This window comes from Parasteatoda tepidariorum, chromosome 7 (assembly GCF_043381705.1).
Source record: "Parasteatoda tepidariorum isolate YZ-2023 chromosome 7, CAS_Ptep_4.0, whole genome shotgun sequence".
Lineage (NCBI taxonomy): Eukaryota > Metazoa > Arthropoda > Arachnida > Araneae > Theridiidae > Parasteatoda > Parasteatoda tepidariorum.
In genome coordinates, this window is record NC_092210.1 from 25,803,557 (window position 1) to 25,808,106 (window position 4,550).

General features: G+C 30.0%; 1 protein-coding gene across 1 annotated transcript in view; it reads left to right on the top strand.

Annotated features, from left to right (window-relative positions):
- The first annotated feature begins 4,171 nt into the window (after positions 1-4,171).
- LOC107438703 (retinal-binding protein) overlaps positions 4,172-4,550 on the top strand; it is a 44,013-nt gene continuing 43,634 nt past the window's right edge. Inside the window, exon 1 of the mRNA XM_016051030.3 lies at positions 4,172-4,328. The gene's annotated coding sequence lies outside the window, so the exon portion shown is untranslated. The remainder of the gene's footprint in view (positions 4,329-4,550) is intronic.

Below are 4,550 nucleotides of genomic sequence, written 5' to 3' on the forward strand. Positions count from 1 at the left end.
GAAAAAAAATTTAACAATCGACCTCATTTCAAAATATAGTAACAACAAAAAATAAAACAGTTTTCTTAATTTCGGAAAATACTAAACGATTTACGTTATTAAAACTCGTTAGCTGGAATTCTTTTTTTCTACATCTTTTTTTCTAACATCTAACTATTTATCTTATCTGGGACTATAAATTGAGCTGTATTTTGTAGTTTCCGTTCATAAAGAAAATGATAAATTTGTCATACTATATTCACATTTGTGTACAACATACCGTACATTAAAAAATGTTCTTTAGATGAAAATGTATGCTATATGGTATACATTTGGTCAAAAATAACTAAAATAAATTATTATTTTGTTTGTAAAGTACCATTTCCGAATAATTTACCTTTAAGATTAGTGATTTTTACATATTTTAACAGCACATAATAATAACTTACTTATCAGTCCTATTCGCCGAAGAGCAGTCACCTAATTGGCGGCTATTTCAGAAATCTTGGCGATTTTAGCGACTAAAATTTTATTTACGTTCCTGAAGCTCAAAGGCTCTGCTAGATAATTTGATAAACAGGATATCCGAATGTTCACCAAAATACCATAAGTTAAAATAATACCATACCATAATTCCCATTCAAATACCATAATTCCTAGACGTTAAAATATTCTAAGAACATAAATATTAATGCAAGGAATTTAAATTGATGTTTGTCTAATATAACCACTTAGATTTTGATACTCGACTAAAGCAAACCTTTGTTCAAGTAGAATCACATGTTTCTGCTAAGGAACAGATAAAGAAAAAAATATTCAAAATTTTTGCTCTGTGTTATTATTTTTTTGCTTTTTTAGAAGGTATGTTTTAAAAAATGCTGTCATATAGTCTCTGGCGTTATTTGTATGAAACCTTTAAATGTTACAGACTTCGTCTGAAGAGCTAATTTTTTTCCAATTTATAAAGAGAAAATGTTTTAGTGAAAAAAAATGCATTCTAAGCAAAAGAATAAAATATAAAATTTTCATTTTTGCCAAACATATGTCAAATACAAAAAGTATGCTTAAACAAGCTTTCAAATAGCCTGTGACATTGTCTAAATGGATTTGTTGCGGAAATTGCGCTGAAATTTAGTGTTTTTCAATTTCTAAAAGAAAATCCATAAAAAAAAAGCATTATATTCTAAGAATACTGAATTAATTATTCGAATCTGTTTACAATTTCATTTTCCTAATTTATCTATTTTTGACGACATATTTACGTTAATAGCTTTAAAAAATTCATTTATAAAAATTCCACTTTTTCTGGAATAATTTTTTGAGTAAGCTGTTTTTATTTCTTGACATTTATGTTATGCATAAAATTGATTAACATTTATGTTATGCATAAAACGGAAGTCCTGAGGTAAACTCGAAAACTTGTTTTTCATTTTAAGTGTTTTTTTTATAAAGTTAAAATAATTCGTTTATTAATGACTAGAACTTTTGTTTTTTCAAGTTATTGAATTACAAAAAATTGCAATTTGAAAATATTTATTTGAAATTGGGGTACTCGCAACATATAAAATGGTTATGTCTAATCACGTGGTTGTGCATAGCGTGTTAACCCCAGGTAAAAATAAACTTCAGTTTTTCTACAAAATTTAAGTAATTTTTAAATTATTCTACTGTCTACTGTAGATCTTCAGTTGTTCAATCTTAACTGCAAAAATGCTGTCGCCATTTTGCAGCTAGTATGAATTTCTTTTTCAGTAATATATTTCAAAAAAAATTTGCTATTCTTTTTAAAATCATGCATTTAAAAAATAATTATACAGCAATAAATTGGAAATAATTATACAGTCACTGTTTCAGAAATATATTTTTTGGCGTATCTGCAGAAAAACTAAACATATTTTCTATTGTTGTAAAAAGGAAAGTGAGAGATTTTTTTTGCAATCAAACAGATTTTGGTACGTGCAAATTCTCTTTCCTCGTTAATGATTCTTCAACTTCTATTAACGGTTTTGCTTGTATTTATGGATGATATATTAATTTTTGATTATTAGTTTCTTAGATCTTTTGAGGGCTAATGAGTAAATCTCATGACCTTCTGAACTTGAGTTCAAATCTGGGTTCAATACGAAACTCTGATTAAAATACGAAACTCTGACAGAGCTACTTAACATTTGAAAGTTTAACATTTCCAATTTCTAATGATTAATCGCATTACCCATTATCAGATGAAATAATTACTCCACATTCCATGTTTCATGTTTCAGTTTATAGTTGAAGAACAGATTTTTTCAAATTAGAGAAAGACATTATAAAGATGTATCTATTCTAACGTGGAAGTAGCGGGTTCGAATGTCATTGTGTTCCAGGATATATGTTTGTTAGGTCTTTCTCTATTTTGTGGTATCTGCATTTTGACTTAAGAAAGCGCATAACTTTGTCATGTATGTGTGCATTACAAAAATAAATATAAATAAATAGATGCATCCAGGATCAAACTTAATGCAGAGTTAATCTTTTCGAGTATTTTACGGTAGAATAGCTTCACGAGGATCGATACTACACACTCTCGGTTCCTTTGCAGGGCAATAAAAGTTGTCACGCACCTGTATAATGAGCACATAAGTCTGCATATGTATGCTTAACAAAATTTCAATAAATATATATAATGGAATACTTTCAAGATTATGGTGATAATTCAAACCCACTAGTGCTACGCTTCCATTTAAGGATGTTAAAACAGGCTTGATGCGTTGAAGTTGAGCTACTAAATTTGTTTAGTCCTGTTTGGGCATTTGTATGCTCACAAATGCAATTTTATTATAGTTTTAAAAGTTAGAAGATGTTAGCTTATAGAATTCACAGAAAAAACAATTAACTAAAGAGAAACAAGAGTAACAATTGGTAAATAGACGTTAACTAAATAGAGGTTATTAAACTAGGCATTTATGCGTCATCTCAAACTTTACTAGTTCTGTTGAAATTACAGACATTTGGTTAAAATTATTAAATTTTACCCCATTTGCAACCAAATAATATGGTAATAAAAACCATGTTTATTGTTAATTTTAACAGAAAGTCATTACCTATGCGTTTCGGTAGAAATTACTGTGCTTTTTGGTTTTCCCATACAGACAGAAACATGATAAATATTTCCATATTGCGGTAGCTTTGACTATACGTTTTTTTTAGTGTAAGGAGGTAGATAGGTAGGTACTGTATTTACGTCTCACTAGAGCTGCACAATGGGCTATTGGCGACGGTCTCTGAAAAATCCTTGAGGGTGATCCGAAGCAAATTTAATCTTATTCAGGGGCGATGGCTCCCTGGCTTTGGTAGCCCGACGACCTCGACGTGAAGTCGAGCATTTTACGGTAGAACAGTTTAACGATGAACGATACCGCGCACCTTCGGTCCCTACACAGGCTGATCAGATCAAAGTGGTCACCCTCCCGCTTACTGACGCAGCCGGTGATGCTTGACTTCGGTGTTCTACTGGAAACCGCGTCTGTACGATCAGTCCTTTGCAGGATTTAAATGCAAGAAAAAACGTGCTTAAATCAAAATAGAACACATGCTACTAATCATATTTTACTATCTCTAACAGCAATCTCCTTTTGCATAATTCCCAAGTAAATCTTTCGAAGATTCTAAGCCAATCTGATGAAGTTTTAATCGGTATATTTGCCTTCACATAAATTGATTTGCATGATGGCATTGAAAAATTGATCTGAATGACGTTTTCTCTCAAACGTTTTCTGCTAAACCGGTGGAATTAATCGAACCATTAATCTACACCAGCATTTGTTTATTTTAATTGAGCTTTGTTCTACTCAATTTGCATAACTCATTTATTACACTTGTTAAAAATATTCGAAATAAATCGAGTCATGACGATTTGCTTCGATTACCTGACGATTTAATTTTGACATTCACATGCACGGTGTATTGATTATTCATTTGATTGAAGGAAGTCGTTTATTATAAATTTGATGTGATGAATAAATATCAAGATTTCGCAAAGATTTTTCGAATTAAATTAAAATTGAAAAAGATTGTAGGTGGTTGAGAAAATAATAAAATTATGTCCGCAAATAACCAGTAAAGATCATAAAAGGTAATTTAATAAACCAATAAATTTCAAGGTTTTCCTTGTTTCGAAAAATACGGATGATTTGTTATCTTTGTATTTATATTTTTTCAATGACGAGATTATTTTCCAAAATTTTCTACCTTTACCGTTTATTGAAATAAACACACTCTTACCTTCAATAGCGCAAGCAAATTTAATATATCTGACCATATGAACCAGTGAAAAGATCACCAACATACACGTTTTCTTTCTTCAACATTAAGTAAGTCTAAAAATTCATATCGATCCAGTGTTTAGAAAAAATCTCAATATATTTTGTGTTTCTGAGTTTATATTTGTGTTTAGATATTAAAAATTCGTATTATTTATTTAACTTAAACCTAAAAATCTACAAAATCAAGTTTTCGGAGTAGTTTTTTAGGGATTATATATATATATATAGTGTTTCCCAAAGTGTGGTACGCGTACCCCCAGGGGAACGGGA